At 41.8% G+C, this 17,046-nt stretch overlaps 1 protein-coding gene and 1 pseudogene across 48 annotated transcripts in view; one reads left to right on the top strand and one right to left on the bottom strand.

Moving 5' to 3' along the window:
* EIF4G3 (eukaryotic translation initiation factor 4 gamma 3) overlaps positions 1–17,046 on the bottom strand; it is a 376,646-nt gene that overhangs the window by 274,973 nt on the left and 84,627 nt on the right. The gene's annotated exons all lie outside the window — the stretch shown is intronic.
* On the top strand, positions 11,024–11,679 carry LOC100349932 (protein tyrosine phosphatase type IVA 1 pseudogene; annotated as a pseudogene).

The raw sequence follows: 17,046 nt of genomic DNA, 5'->3' as shown, positions 1-17,046 counted from the left end.
AGTGGGTTAAAGCCCTGGCCTGAAGTGCCGGCATCCCATACGGGTGCCGGTTCTAGTCCCAGTTGCTCCTCTTCCGATCCAGCTCTCTGCTATGGCCTGGGAAGCAGTAGAAGATGGTCTAAGTCCTTGGGCCCCTGCACCCACATGGGAGATCCAGAAGAAGCTCCTGGCTCCTAGCTTCTGATCAGTGCAGCTCTGGCCGTTGTGGCCAATTGAGGAGTGAACCAGTGGATGGAAGACCTCTATCTCTCTCTACTTCTCTCTGTAATTCTGTCTTTCAAATAAAATAAAATAAATCTTTAAGAAAAAAATAAAATCTTTTTAAAAAGATATTTAATATTTTTCAAATTTTTCTCATGTCTCTAATTCAAGCAGACTGTTTGGAAGACAAAGTGAGAGCTGCAAATAATTTTTTAGAATGACCATACGTTTCCCAAAGTACGAAAGAGTCATTAGAAGTAAACTTCTTTATATCCAAGTAGCCATAATTTACTCTGGTAGAAGAGGGAAAATTAAACAAAAAACCTCTGCTTTATTCACTAAAATTGGTAACACTAAACCTAAACCAGTCTCTAGACAAGTCTTCAAAATTAGCAAACTGCCATCATTCCCTCCAAAGAAGTAATCTGAAATACTGAATTGAGAAATGATAAAGTGAAAACATTTCATCAAGGAATTGTCTCATCCAATATATATACATGTATATTTTCAAACATAAAAACAAAGGTCTACCAAGATTTTGGACAAAATTCCTTAATATCAGTTTGCCAATTCTTTCAGAATGAAGATTAACCTTTAATTGAAGTAACACTTTCTTTGCATTTCAGTTTTGCCATGTGGCCACATGACTGGTGGAAAAAACAAGGCCATTCTACAATGCTATGGGCCTTTCCAAAGAGGACTAATTCTCACTGTAAAACTAAGCTCTCAGGTGAGTTTTCAGTACTATGTCTAAAAGGCTGAGCCACTCCATTTAACCTTCCAAAGAGAAGATTAGGACTCCTGGTTTCTACTGCTTCCTTTAGTCACTAACAAGATTACTTTAATCAGGGACAGGGGTTGCGGAAAAGTGGGTTAAGCCATGGCTCGGGATGCTCACATCCCATACTGGAGTGGCTGCCATCAAGTCCTGCCTCCATTTCTGATCCAGTTTCCTGCTAAAGCACCTGGGAAGCAGCAGATGAGGGGAGGATGGCCCAAGTACTTTGGGTCCCTTCCACCCACATGGGAGACCCAGACAGAGTTCCTGGTTGCTGGCTGTGGCCTGGCCTGGCTGGCTGTGTACACATGAGGAATGAACCAGCAAGTGGAAGATATCAGATATCTCTGTCTCTCTCTCTCCCGTGGCCTCAGATCCCACCCTCTCCCCATCCTCAATCTTCCAATTAATTAAAAAAAAAAAAAAAAGGCTTAGAAAAGAGTACAAAATAATGAAAAGATTCCAAAAGAAACAATCATATATATGGTCAATAGCCTAGCAACAAACATTCTCCTGGGCAAAAAACTGTTGATTTCATTTATTTCACTCCCTATCCAATCAAATACTGTGGATTGATAAATTAATCATGTCTTAAAGATCTTTTGTGTAAAAAATTTAACTTAAAACAAAAACACAGTCCTATAAGAAAAAGTTGAGGGGCTGGCACTGTGGCGTAGTGGGTAAAGCTGGTGCTTGCAGTGCCAGCATCTCATATGGGCGCCAGTTCAAGTCCTGGTTGCTCCACTTCCAATCCAGCTCTCTGCTATAGCCTGGGAAAGCAGTAGATGATGGTCTAGGTCCTTGGGCCCCTGAGCCTGAGTAGGAGATTCAGAGGAAGCTCCTGGCTCCTGGCTTCAGATCAGCACAGCTCCGGCCATTATGGCCTCTGCCTCTCTCTAACTCTGCTGCCTTTCAAACAAATAAATACATCTTTAAAAAAAGAAAGTTGAAAAGAGAAAGCAGGCAACTCGATTTTAAACTTAGCTGTACACATAAGGAATCACACTGTTTTCACTGAACCACTTGGCAGTATCTCTTGTAAACTGAGGTCCAACAGGATAAAGTAACTTGTCCAGGTCAACAAAGCTAAATTAAACAGGCAGGCCAGGTCCTTCCATACTCTAAAAGTGTGTTCTTCCTGTTATATCAACCTATCCAAGGACACAAACACTTCATAGCATGATAAGAAAAAAATCACAACCTATTCAATATATAACTACAGAATGATTTATTAGTTCAGCATATAAAAGTTAATGGACTATCACTTAATTTTTTAAAGATTTATTTATTTATTTATTTAAAAATCAAAGTTAGAGAAAGTGAGAGAGATCTTCCATCTGTTGGTTCACTCCGCAGATGGCCACAATGCCCAGGGACGGACCACGCCAAAGGCACGAACCAGGAGCGTCAGGGGCCCAAACATATGGATCATCCTCCACTACTTTTCCCAGGCCACTAAAGGGAGCTGCATCAAGTGGAGCAGCCAGGACATGAACCAGTGCTCAAATGAGATGCCCCAGTTACAGGTGGCTATTTTACCCACTTTATCACATCAGTGGCCCCTGGACTGTCACTTCAAAACTTCTTTATTATTAGTAGTAGTAGTAGTAATATTTGACAGATAGACTTAGACAGTGAGAGAGATACAGAGAGAAAGGTCTTCCTTCCATTGGTTCACCCCCCAAATGGCCGCCAACGCCAGCGCTGTGCCGATCTGAAGCCAGGAGCCAGGTGCTTCCTCCTGGTCTCCCAAGCGGGTGCAAAGCCCAAGCACTTGGGCCATCCTCTACTGCCTTCCCGGGCCACAGCAGAGAGCTGGACTGGAAGAGGAACAACCGGGACTAGAACCCAATGCCCATATGTGATGCCGGCGCCACATGCGGAGGATTAACCTAGTGAGCCATGGTGCCAGCCCCAAAACTTCTAAAAGGTTTTGAATTTTTGGCCCACGCTTAATTATCTTCACAACGGTAGATAAATGTTCACCACTTACAAATGGATAGGTAAGGAACAAACACTGTGGCACAGTGGATTAAGCTGCAGCGCCAGCATCCCACATGAGCGACAGTCTAAGTCCTGGCTGCTCTACTCAGATCCAGCTCCCTGTTACTGTGCCTGGGAAAGCAGCAACAGATGGCCCAGGCACTTGGGCCCCTGCACCCACATGAGAGACCCTGATGAAGCCACTGGCTTCGGCCTGGCCCAGCCCTGGTCCTTGTGGTCACTTGGGGAGTGAACCAGCGATGGAAGATCTCTCTCCTTGCTCTGTCTCCCCTCTCTCACACTAACTCTGAATTTCAAATAAATAAATAAACCTTTGAAAAAAACACAAACAAGTTGAGCAGGAATTAAGCCAAAGGAACTTATTTCATGGAAGAATTTCCTCCTTTAATTCACAGAGAGGACGGCTGCTTTGTAAATATGCTAAAAAAACAACACTGAAGTACCTTTTCGAAGTGTGAATTTCATGATAGTGAATTATATCTCAAAAAAATCTAACTTACTATTTCAATAATTTGCAATTAGCAGACTGTGCTCACCAAATCACTCACTCACTCACACACACAACTAAGAAAAATCGGTATGAGACAGGCAATGCCATGTATTTTCTCTATAAACAGATGAATTCAATGAAACAAGACACAGCACTCATCAGTCCCTTGACTTCCAGAAACAGTCACTGCTTGCTCATCTTCCTTTGAAATCAAGCAAACACCTTTTCATAGTACCACTTAAAAATCTAATTCACACAGTGAGCAGGGTAACACATAAGTACAGAGGCTCCAATACATGTTTTTTAAAAACCACGTGACTGAAATACAGCAGCATAGCCACTAGATCATTCTGTGCACAGTAACTATTATGATGCATGCTAAGAAATATAAAGAATACCATTAGAAGCTTATACATATATAACAGAAGTACTATAAGTTAGAAATACAGATATAAATGTAAAAAAATCAAATATTCCATTTTCTTTTTCTAATAAAAAGGAACAAAGGTATTTCAAAAACAAGGAAACTTTGAGGATTAAAAAGTTATTAAACAGATTGTCAGTTGAGTACTCACTACATAACCTACATTATATGTCAACTAGGCAAATAAAAGACTTGCAGAGACCAAATTTCATCAAAGAAATCCAAGAAACCATGAAGAGATTACACAATGATGACCGGCGCTGCGGCTCACTAGGCTAATCCTCCGCCTTGTGGCGCCGGCACACGGGGTTCTAGTCCCGGTTGGGGCGCCGGATTCTGTCCTGGTTGCCCCTCTTCCAGGCCAGCTCTCTGCTGTGGCCTGGGAGTGCAGTGGAGGATGGCCCAAGTGCTTGCGCCCTGCACCCGCATGGGAGACCAGGAGAAGCACCTGGCTCTTGCCAGCGCAGTACGCCGGCCGCGGCGGCCATTGGAGGGTGAACCAATGGCAAAGGAAGACCTTTCTCTCTGTCTCTCTCTCACTGTCCACTCTGCCTGTCAAAAAAAAAAAAAAAAAAAAAATAAGAAGAAGAAGAAAGAAAGAAAGAAAGAAAGAAAGAAAGAAAGAAAGAAAGAAAGAAAGAAAGAAAGAAAGAAAGAAAGAAAAGAAAGAAAGAAAGAAAGAAAGAAAGGGACCAATGCATGTGTAAACACAGATGTCTCATGGAACTCCATGAACGATGAATCCTCTTCAGGATGAACACTTCTCATCTACAGCAGTGGCAACTGGCATTCAGATTAAATCCTGGTCAGTCAATCCGTAAAAGGTTCCTTTTCACAAATTAGAAAAGAAGTCATAGTCGACAGAAATCCTCCTCCAGTTTGCTGCAATACTAATGTCCATCACAACTCACAGCTGTGTCCCCACTCAGAATGAGCATGAACTGTAAGGAAGAGCTTTGAAGACACATGGCCATGGTGGTGAGGGGTGCCTCACTGCACAATAAGGAAAGTTACTATCTCAACGCTTGGCAACAGAAAGGCTCAAGCTATCATCTTCTCACTGACAGGAGGGCAAGGGCACAAAGGCCTCTGCAAAGATACTGCTTTACAAATGCAACAGGCAACAGACACACAAGGAGAGGAAAACAAATAATGCACAAAGTCTTTTTGTACTATTTCTTTATAGGATTTAGACCAATATGCTCTTATCAGCTTGTGCCTTCTTTGATTTCTGCTTGTTTCAACAATAAACAAGGAACTTAACTTGTATAATATACAAGAACAATGGCAAACTTTCTAAACTATAACTTCCTTATCAAAGATATTATACAGGATTTTTAAAAAGAAGGCCTTTTTCAATTCATTTTCTAAAGACAGAGAATCATCTGCTAGCTCTCTCCCCAAATATCCAAAAGAGCTGGAGGTGAGCCAGGCCAAAGCCAGGAGCCAGGAACTGAATGCATGAGTTGCGGGGACCCAACACTTGAGCCAACACCACTGCCTCCACGGGTACGCATCAGCAGAAAGCTAAAATTAGAAGCGAAGCTGGGACTCGAACACAGGCACTATAACATGGGATGCAAATATCCCAAAAGGCATCTTGACTGCTGTGCCAAATGCCCACCACAGAAGGACATTTAAAAACATAGATGCTTAGAAAAGAGCTATAGTCTATAGTCCCTTTACTGTTAGTTCTAACACAAAGGATACATACATCAAAAAGTAAAGAAATCCAATGTAAACATTTTGAAAATGACCTCTTTCTTTTCTAAAGAAAATTTGACCTAAAAAAGGCAATGCAGGAATAGGCATTTAAGCTAGCAGTTAAGACACTCATGAGGGGCCAGCACTGTGGCATAGCAGGCAAAGCTACTGCCAGCAGTGCTGGCATTCCACATGGGCGACAGTACGAGTCTTGGCTGCTTCACCTCCGATCCAGCTCTGGGAACGCAGTAGAAAATGGCCCAAATCCTTGGGCCTGCACCCACGTGGGTGACCCAGAAACTCCTGGCTTCAGATTGGCGCAGCACCAGCCATTGCAGCCAATTGGGGAGTAAACCAGCAGATGGGAGACCTCTCTCTCACTCTCTGCCTCTCCTTCTCTGTGTAACTCTGACCTACAAATAAAGAAATCTTTAAAAAAAAAAAAATGAAGAAAGAAAGAAAGAAAGAAAGAAAGAAAGAAAGAAAGAAAGAAAGAAAGAAAGAGAAAAAGAAAAAGAAAAAGACACTCATGTCCTGCATCTGAGTGCATGGGTTTGATGCATGACTCCAGCTTCCCAAAAATGCAGGCCATGGGAGACATGGTGATGGGTCAAATACCTGAGTTCTTGCCACAGACACAGGAGAATTAGATTATGTTTCCTACCCCAATCCATAACTGTCTGTGCTGGGCATTTGCAGAGTGAACCAATGGATAACGGCATGCTATTTCCTACCACCTACCCCGGATTTCTACCGCCCCCCCCCCCCCAACCTTCTCTCCCTCCTTGGGCTCCCTCCTTCAATCCCTGTCTCTGTCTTTGTGTGTGTGTGCACACCTTTCAAATAACCAACTTATAAAAGGAAATGCAGATGTCAAAATTAAACAAAGCCTGCTTCCCATGTGGGATACACAGCAAACTCATAGAATGGCAAATTCCTGAACAGCACTCTGGCCTCAGAATCAGCCCTTAAGGCATTTGGATCTGGCTAAAAAGCCCATGAGAGTATTTTAGGCTTGGAAAGCCAAGATACTCTGGCCAAAGAGGGGGAAAAAAACCTAAATGAAAGATCTCTGCGAGTGAGATCCCAGCAGAAAGAACGGGCCATCAAAGAAGGAGGTACCTTTCTCTGAAGGGAGGAGAGAACTTCCACTTTGACTATGACCTTGTCTAAATAAGATCGGAGTTGTGAACTCAAAAGGCTTCCATGGCCTTGGCAACCCATGACTAGAGCCTCGGGTGATTACTGATGCCATAAACAAGAGTGTCAATTGTTAAGTCAACAACAGGAGTCACTGTGCACATACTCCCCATGTAGGATCTCTGTCCTTAATGTGTTGTACAATGTAAATTAATGCTATAACTAGTACTCAAACAGTACTTAACACTTTGTGTTTCTGTGTGGGTGCAAACTGTTGAAATCTTTACTTAATATCTACTAAATTGATCTTCTGTATATAATTATTGAAAATGAATCTTGATGTGAATGGAATGGGAGAGGGAGCAGGAGATGGGAGGGTTGCGGGTGGGAGGGAAGTTATGGGGGGGGGGGAGCCACTGTAATCCAAAAGCTGTACTTTGGAAATTTATATTTATTAAATAAAAGTTTAAAAAAATTAAACAAAGCCTGTACAATTTTTAATTATAAAACTTATTTTCTGTTTATAAAAAAGGATCCAGATAGATCAAGGATGTTTAAAAATATTTTAAGAAAGTACTGATTTATATTATTTGGAGTTCTCAAGATTTACTACATATAGAAACTTGATTAACTTACTGGTTTTTTTCTCTTAAGATTTATTTTATTGGGGCCAGCGCTTTGGTGCAGTGGGCTGAGGCCTTGGCCTGAGGCACTGGTATCCCATATGGGCGCCAGTTCTATTCCCAGCTGCTCCTCTTCTGATCCAGCTCTCTGCTATGGCCTGGGAAAGCACTGGAAGATGACCCAAGTCCTTGGGCCCCCTGCACCCACATGGGAGACACGGAGGAAGCTCCTGGCTCTGAATCAGTGCAGCTCTGGCCGTTGCGGCCATCTAGGGAGTGAACCAGCGGATGGAGGACCTCTCTCTCTGTCTCTACCTCTCTCTGTAACTCTGTCTTTCAAATCAATAAAATAAATTTTTAAAAAAATGATATATTTTATTTATTTGAAAAAGAGGGAGAGACAGACAGAGGAAGAGATCTTCTTCCATTCCCTAGTTCACTCCCCACAAATAGCCACAACAGCCAGGGCTGAGACAGGCCAAACCCAGGAACTCCATCTGGGTTTCCTACATGGGTGGCAGGGGTTGAGTTATTTGGGCCATCTTCCCCGTGCTTTCCCAGGTACATTAGGAAGGAGCTGGCTCAAAGAGCAACAGTTGGTACTTAAACAAGTACACTAACAGGGGATGCCAGCATAGTAAGCAGCAGATGAACCCACTATGCCATAACACCAGCCATATCAAATATGTAATTATGTGACGATTATACATATCATTTTGAAAAATGAAGAAAACAGGACTTAATCAGTACTATCAAGTTGTCAAACATAGACCTTGATAGGTTCTAAAATGCTCCACAAAACAGAACATCCTGAATGAACCTACTAAGTACCATTATCTCAGGGGATAATATATCTAGTAATTGCCTAGACAAAAAGAAAACAAAAAACTTTATTCTTCAACCTAAAAGCTATGACTTATACACTCCTGCTTTAACTTTAGGTTTCTAACAGAATGTTTTTAAAAATATATCTATGTTAAAAAAAAAACAAAAAAAAATTTTTTCCTCCGTACTCTATCTTTTGCAATTGAAATTGCAAGGAAATAAAACTGGCTAATTTCAATCATTGTTTCAATAAACTGTTGAGATGTTAATTCATGTCCAAATGCCCATAATGGAATTCAGAGTTTTTTGCAGTGTTAATAATACAATGGTGATGTATACTACCTAACACCCTCAGAAGGATGTAGGCAGCAACCCTATTCAAACACATTAATATCTCTATCGCAAAACACATGAATATCCAAACTTTTGCACTTCTATCCAGGGATTTATTAAATTTTTAGCAAAAAATGGGGGCTGGCTCTGTGGTACAGTGGGTAAAGCCGCTGCCTGTGGTGCCAGTATCCCATATAGGCACTGGTTTCAAGTCCTGGCTGCTCCAATTCTGATCCAGCTGCCTGCTAATGTGCCTGAGGAAGCAATGGAAGATGACGCAAGTCCTTGGGCCCCTATACCTGCATGAGCAACCTGGAAGAACTTCCTGTCTTCCGGCTTCGGATCAGTCCAGCTCCGGCCATTGTGGCCATCTGGATAGTGAACCAGCAAATGGAAGATCTCGATCTCTCTCTCTCTCTCTCTCTCTCTCTCTTCCTCTGTAAATCTGTCTTCCAAATAAATTAATAAATTAATAAATCTTTAAAAACAACAACAAGGGGCCAGCACGGGCATAGCAGGTAAAGCCGCCGCACACAGTGCCAGCATCGCATAAAGACGCCGGTTTGAGTCCTGGCTGCTACACTTCTGATCCAGCTCTCTGCTACGGCCTGGGAAAGCAGTAGGAGATGGCCCAAGTCCTTAGGCTCCTGCACCTGTGTGGGAAACCCAGAAGAAGCTCCTGGTTCCTGGCTTCAAATCAGCCCAGCTCCGGCCATTGTGGCCATTTGGGGAGTGAACCAGGAGATAGAAGACCTCTCTCTGTCTCTACCTCTCTCTGTAACTCTTTCAAATAAATAAAATAAATCTTAAAAAAAAAAACTTTAAAAAAGAAACACTTGTGCCAAAATAAGTATCTTTAAAAAATTTTAAATCATTGGGGGAAAAATATCAAGAAGTGATGACTAAAGAAATGCATCTGATGACTACAGCATGCATTTCTCCAATTCAAATCCATGTAATCAAACCCACAAGTGTGACTGATCATACAGCTACCATTTCACCTACAGTGTATTCATTATAGTGCCCAAAAAGGGATCATGAATTCTTTGGTTCTTTGCTTAAATAAAATCATTTGTTGTCTGTATACACAGGGAGGTACAGTAAAGTATATTCAGAAATTCAGAGAATAATTTGGTAAGAAAAACTTGTTTTTTTCATTACACTTCAGATTGGCCATCTGTTGAAATTGTAATTTATAAATGAAGAACTTAGTCATAAACTGTAAATGAACAAATGAAATAAACCTGAGATTTAAGATACAGATAATTAAGTGTAACTAAGATGGTAAGTGAATTCTCAAGCCAAGAATTCAAAAAAAGGATGTTGCTACTTAAGGTAACCACCAAAAAGGGAATTTTAAGATAAGAGGCATTCCATCCAGGAAACATGGAATAAGCCGACCACAGCCCTCCCCGCACCCCATGGCTCTCTCACCATCTCTCTCATCACAATACTAAACTCCAGACCGAAAAACAGCAACATATCTGAGGACTCTGAAAAGGATACAAAAGCAGGTGAATAATGGAAAGGAGTCAAAATTCTGTGAATATCGAAAGGGGAGAGGTTGTTTTACTTTTGTGTTTATGTTTTTGCTTTGTTTGTTGTTAATCTGTTTCTTTTACCCTCTTTTCTCTAAAGGCTTTGCCCTAAGGACTGGCTCAAGTTTTCCAACTATACAAAAGAGTAGCAATACACACACCTTTAATTCCAACTGAAATCCTTTCTTTTTGGCCAGATGAAATGGAAAAAGGGGCTTTGCTAGCCAAACAGCAAAACAGAAAACTGGAAAAGGAAGCTTCCCTTAACTTTTGTATAAATTCACACAAGTCCCAGGCGCATCCTTGAACTGCTCGTAAAAGGGACAAAGCAACACAGCAAAAGCTCTGAAAATAAGGCAAGGATGCACGGTAGAGTGTGGTACCCTGCTGCCGTCTGCATCGCTGCCACTGCCCAACGACCAGCACCCCCTTCCCTGCATCTGCCACTACCGCCTGTGTCGCCGTTGCCTTGGGACGGGCTGTACGATCAGGCTGCAATCTTCAATGAGTAAACATACTCCTCAGTTCTGTGGTGCTCTTGGTCACACATTTATGGAGTTTCTGAAGGGCAGTGGAGATTACTGCCAGGCACAGCACGACCTCCATGAAGACAAGCGAACTGTAAAGATTCGTTACTGCTCCACCAAGGAGCTCCCATACCAGTGGTGAACCTGGACACAGAAGTGTTGAATTGAAATGTATAGAGCATTTTACAAGAGTTCTACCTGGATGGGTAACCCTCAGTATACTTCCTTCCTATTGCCTCAGTATTACTGGGCTGAAGAATTGCTCCTTGTTAGGAGATTCATTTTATTTTCCATTACTCTCCCACTTCATACTCAAAGCACAGAGAACTGCAAGAGGAGGATAGTGAAGTAGACTTCAGTTTCTTTGCATAATTTCTGTATTCAGCTTCTGTAAATTCTTTCAAAACTTTACTGGTTTTTTTTTTAGTAAATTAACATGGCTCGAATGAACCGCCCAGCTCCTGTAGAAGTCACACACAAGAACATGAGATTTCTTATTTCACATAATCCAGTCGATGCAGCATTAAACAAATTTATTGAGGAACTCTTACCATCAAAGTAAGATTATGTGAAGCAACTTACGACACTACTCCTGTGGGGAAAGAAGGCATCCATCATCTCAACTTGCCTTCTGATGATGGTGCAACACCATCCAACCAGACTGGTGATGACTGGTTAAGTCTTGTAAAAATTAAGTTTCGTGAAGAACCTTATTGTTGCATTGCTGTTCAATTTTGGAGGCCTTAGAGAGCTCCAGTGCGTGTCTCCCTAGCATTCACTGAAGGTGGAATGAAATATGAAGAAGTAATACAGTTCCTAAGACAAAACTGGCATGGGACTTTTAACGGCAAACAACTTTCGTGTTTGGAAAAATATCCTTATAAGATGCAGCTATGTTTCAAAGACTCCAATGGTTATAGAAATAACTGTTGCATTCAATAAAACTGTGGTGCCTCATGCTGTTGCCTTGGAAGTAGAACTAGAGACAAGATCTAATTTGTCATACATATTACCTATTATGCTAGTTTGGAGAATAAGTTTAATAAAGTTTCCTAAGGGTATTGAAAAGCAGTGTTATCAGGCCACAAGGCTGACAGAATTGCAACTTCTATGTTTGGGTTATAACCACCTTATTTGGACATTTAGCAAGATTCTTGCTGTTTAGCATTTAAAATGTGCTTATCATTTGTACCAACTGACCTTTCCTGAAATCATGCAGTATTGAGTTGTATCTTAAATCTGTTTGCATGCAAGAATTTCATCAATATGTAAGAAATTTAAAAAGATTAGGTGCCAAAAAACCCAGCACAATACTTATATTTTTAGTAGCATAGAGAATTAAAATCCCAGGAACTAGGAACATTCTAGACCTTCTGTGGTTTATTCCTTCAGTCATTTCAAACACTGAAACTAGAGACCATGTGATTATTTGCCTGCTCACTTTAGTTTACATCTCCCACATTCATAACAGTACACATCAGGTTTCCTTAACCATTGATTTATCTTTTACCAAGACTTACAATTATTTAGTGTTTCTATGAATCTTATTTTTAAAGATCTACTTATTTATGCAAAAGGTAGAGTTACAGACAGAGAGAGACCATCCACTGGTTCACTCCCCAAAAGGCCACAACAGCCGGAGCTGGGTCAATCTGAAGCCAGGAGCCAGGAACTTCTTCCGCGTCTCTCACGTGGGTACAGGGTCCCAAGCACTTGAGTCATCTTCCACTGCTTTACCAGGCCACAAGCAGAGAGCTGGATCCAAAGAGGAGCACCGGGTCACAAGCTGACGCATATGGGATACCGGTGCCACAGCTGGAGACTTCACCTAACACTCCACAGTGCAGGTCCCTGTAAATCTTATCTGATGCTGCTAGCATAGAGCCTCCATTATGAAAATCTACATTGTACAGAAGCACATGCTTTTAATATCCTCAGACCAAAAAAAAGGCTTACAATCAATTTAATGCTTGCACTCTGAGGTGCAACTTAACAGGGAGCGCCTGAAAAAAGAATGGGAGGGGCTATTAAATATTTTTAGTACCACGTTACCTTTACCTCGTGCAGAACATGTAGAGTAAGATCTTTTTTTTTTTTCCTCTAAGATTTGTTTATTTATTTGAAAGGCAGAGTTACAGAGAGAAAGAGGTAGAGAGACAGAGAGAGAGAGAGAGAGATTGATTGATTCTATCCACTGGTTCACTCCCCAAATGGCCGCAAAAGGCAAAGCTTCTTCTGGGTCTCCTACATGGGCACAGGGACTCAAGCACTTGGGCCATCTTCTACTGCTTTCCCAGGCCATAGCAGAGCGCAAAATCAGAAGTAGAGCAGCCGGGTCTCAAACCGGCACCCAAATGGGATGCCAGCACTACTGGCGGAGGCTTTACCTACTACAGTGCCAGCCCCAGAATACAGTCCTTAATTTAGCAAATTTTTAAGAGGTAGAGATGCTTCATTATTGTAGCTTAAAATTCTTAGTCATAAAATGTCTGAAATTCTTGTAACTTTTTCCATAATTATCAAAAGTTACCTACCAACTAGACAAAAATTTAAAATAAAGATATAAAAATGAACCATCGCCGGTGCCATGGCTCAATAGGCTAATCCTCCACTTTGCGGCGCCGGCACACGGGGTTCTAGTCCTGGTTGGGGCGCCGGATTCTGTCCCGGTTGCCCTCTTCCAGGCCAGCTCTCTGCTGTGGCCAGGGAGTACAGTGGAGGATGGCCCAAGTGCTTGGGCCCTGCACCCCATGGGAGACCAGGAGAAGCACCTGGCTCCTGCCTTCAGATCAGCGCGATGCGCCGGTCGCAGCGCACCAGCCGCAGCGGCCATTAGAGGGTGAACCAACGGCAAAAAAAGGAAGACCTTTCTCTCTGTCTCTCTCTCTCTCACTGTCCACTCTGCCTGTCAAAAAACAAAAAAAAAAACGAAAAAAAATGAACCATCAAGGGCCAGCGCCATGGCTCACTTGGTTAATCCTCTGCCTGCAGCACTGGCATCCCATTTGGGCAACAGGTTCTTGTCCCAGTTGCTCTTCTTCCAGTCCTCCTCTCTGCTGTGGCCCAGGAAGGTAGTGGAGGATGGCCCAGGTGCTTGAGTCCTGCACCCGCATGGGAGACCAGGAGGAAGCACCTGCTCCTGGCTTCAGATCGGCGCAGCGCGCCAGTCGTGCAGGCCATTTGGGGGCTGAACTAGCGGAAGGAAGATCTTTCTGTCTCTCCCTCTCACTAACTCTCAAAAAAAAAAAAAAAAAAAAAAAAAAAAAAGAATCATCAGAACTGTCCCATACACAATCAGGGCCAAAATGTGAGCTCTGAATCTAATCAGGTTGATTATTTCCTTAAAATTAACCACTACTCTGTAGGATTATATAAGGAGTCAGAATCTACAAAACAAGGCAGATTGGTGTTGTGGTACACAGGTCTAAGCCACTGTCACATCCTATAGCAGAATACTCTGTGTCACAGCAGGTTAAGTTGCTGCCTGAGATGCTGATATCCCATATTGAAGGACTGGTCAAACCCAGCAACTCTACTTCTGATTCAGTTCCTTGCTAATAACCCCCGGGAAAGCAGTGGAAGACTGCCCAAGTACCTGGGCCCCTGCACCCACATGGGAAATCTAGATGGAGCCCCTGGCTCCTGGCTTCAGCCTGGACTAACACTGGCTGTTGTCGTCATTTGGGAAGTGAACCAGCAAAGGGATGATGTTTCTCTGCCTTTCAAATAAATCTGAGATAAAGAGAGACAGAGAGAGAAAGGTAGGCAAGAGGAGAATCTACAAAACAAAAATGAAAATGTCCAAGATAGAATCCAAAATTACTTAACTTGACATACAAAACTAGGAAAATGTGGCCAATTCTCAAGAACTTGCAGTCAAATCATAACAAGGGTAACAGCCTGCTTTAAAAACATTCTCTAAATGGGCAAGAACCTATAAAAGCAAAATATTCACAATGTCTAGGACACAATCCAAAATTACTTAATATATGAACAAGGAAAATGTGACCAATTCTTAAGGGAAAAAACCATCAATAAATATCTACCCTGAAGTGACTCAGACCATAAGAATGCTATGGTAACTATGCTCCATGAAGAAAAGTTAAATACATTTAAAATGAATAGAAACTCTCAGAAGATAAAAACTGTAAAAAAACAAACAAGTTGAAATTTTTAAAAAATATTTACTTATTTGAAAGTTAGAGTTACACAGAGAGAGAGAGAGAGAGAGAGAGGTCTTCCATCAGCTCATTCACTCCACAACTGGCCACATCGGCCAGAGCTGTGCCGATCTAAAGCAAGAAGCCAGGAGCTTCTTCTTCTGGGTCTCCCACATGGGTGCAGAGGCCCAAGCACTTGGGCCATCATCTACTGTTTTCCCAGGCCATAGCAGAGAGCTGTATTGGAAGTGTAACAGCCAGGACTCAATCCAGCACCCATATGGGATGGCAGCACTGCAGGTGGCGGCTTTACCTGCTATGCCACAGTGCTAGCCTCCCAAGTTGAAATTTAAGAACTGAGAAACACAATCCCAAAGCATTCAGAGGGTAGTACCAACAGCAGAATGAAAATAAAAAAAAATATCAGAAAATATATCAACAAGAAAAATGAAAAGAAAAACTTTTTGCAAAAGCATTGTAGCTTAGTGGGTAAAACTGTGGCCTGCAGTGCCGGCATCCCATGTGGGCACCAGTTCAAGTACTGGCTGCTCCACTTCCAATCCAGCTCTCTGTGATGGCCTACGAAAGCAGTGGAAGACAGCCAAGTCCTTGGGCCCCTGTATGCATGTGGGAGACTTGGAAGGAGCTTCTGGCTTCCGGTTTTGGGCTGGCCTAGCTCCGGCCGTTGTGGTCCTTTAGGAGGTAAATCAAGTAGATGGAAGACTCTGTGCTTCTGCCTCTCTGTAACTGTCTTTCAAATACATAAATAAATCTTTTTTTAAAAAAATGCATAGAGGCAAGATTGAGAAACTGTATGTTATAGAAATTGCTGTAGTAAATTATTAATATATGGGTCAGCAAATTTTTACTTGCAAAGTCAGATATTCAAACAAATATCTGCAAATACACTTGATTTGTAAGAGTTTGAGGGTCATATGCTCTCTTTGTAAAACGCTCTAATATGCTGTAGTAATGTAAAATCAGCTATAAGAGCAGACATTTGGCACAGCAGTGACATCACTGCTTGCAAAGCCCATATCCCATACTGGAATGCTGGTTTAAGTCTTAGCTACTCTATTTCTAAACTAGCTTCCTGCTAATAAATATTTTCTGGGAGGCAGCTGGTGATGGCTTCAGTATTCAGGGCCCTATCACCCATGTGGGAAACCCAGATTGAGTTCCAGGCTCTTGGCTTCAGCCCAGTCCTGGGCTGTTGCAGGCATTTAGAACTGAACCAATTGATGGAAGATCTCTGTCTGTCTGTCTGTCTCTCTCTGCCTTTCAAATAAAATGAAAATAAACATTTTAAAATGTTTTAAAAAGAAGGATTTAGGACCTTCTAAAAAAAAGAGAAGCTTCTACAGACCATACATAAAATGAACACACTGGGCTGTGTCCCAGTAAAGCTTTATTTATGAAACTGGGCACCTAGCCTGCTAGCCACAGACTGCCACTCTGACGCTGTCTAATCAAAGACGTCCCTAAAACTTCATACAAAACTATCACGTTCACATTATAAATGCTGTGGTATATAACACACTAAATAACAAATTTCCTATTTCCAAACATTAATTAAATTCATCCACTATACTGATAGAAGAAGTGGTATTGTGCTATGTTAAAAGACTGATGCTAGAGATCCTTAAATCACCAATAAAAAAAAATATGTGGTATTATTTGAAATAACCAGAGTGTGTGTGTGTGTGTGTGTGTGTGTATGTATATAGAGCTTAAGTTCATATTATGATTAAAGCAATCTGATTTGCCAATAATCACATCAAAAGGCTAATCCAATAATGACAATGAAGGCTTAAGTAATTTTATTCCATTACCTCATATAGTAATAAATCTAAAACTGAAATAAAAGATGAGAGGATGTCAGGAGAATAAATTAACATATTCATCCATATTTAAAGAAACAGGATGACAAATACATTACAATTCAATTATTTCCTATCAAACTACCATTACTAACATTGAAAATTACTATGAGTACCCAACTATCTCCTACTACACTTTTCATTATGACAAATTTACTGTTTTAAGGAGAAAGTATTTAGATGGACTTCTAAAAATTAGTATTTACAAGGGCTGGCACTGTGGCATAGAGAGTAATGCCACCCCTGCAGTGCCACATATGGGCTCCAGTTCAAGTCCAGCTGCTCCACTTCCAATCCAACTCTCTGCTATGGCCTGAGAAAGCAGTAGAAGATGGCCCAAGTGCTTGGGCCCCTGCACCCACGTGGGAGATCCGGAAGAAGCTCCTGGCTCCTGGCTTCGGATCAGCGAAGCTCTGAAT

Source organism: Oryctolagus cuniculus, chromosome 7 (genome assembly GCF_051225735.1).
Source record: "Oryctolagus cuniculus isolate XC-2025 breed Fujian yellow rabbit chromosome 7, ASM5122573v1, whole genome shotgun sequence".
NCBI classification, from domain to species: domain Eukaryota; kingdom Metazoa; phylum Chordata; class Mammalia; order Lagomorpha; family Leporidae; genus Oryctolagus; species Oryctolagus cuniculus.
Note: the sequence above shows the minus strand (reverse complement) of the source record. Positions and strands in the feature narration are given on the sequence as shown.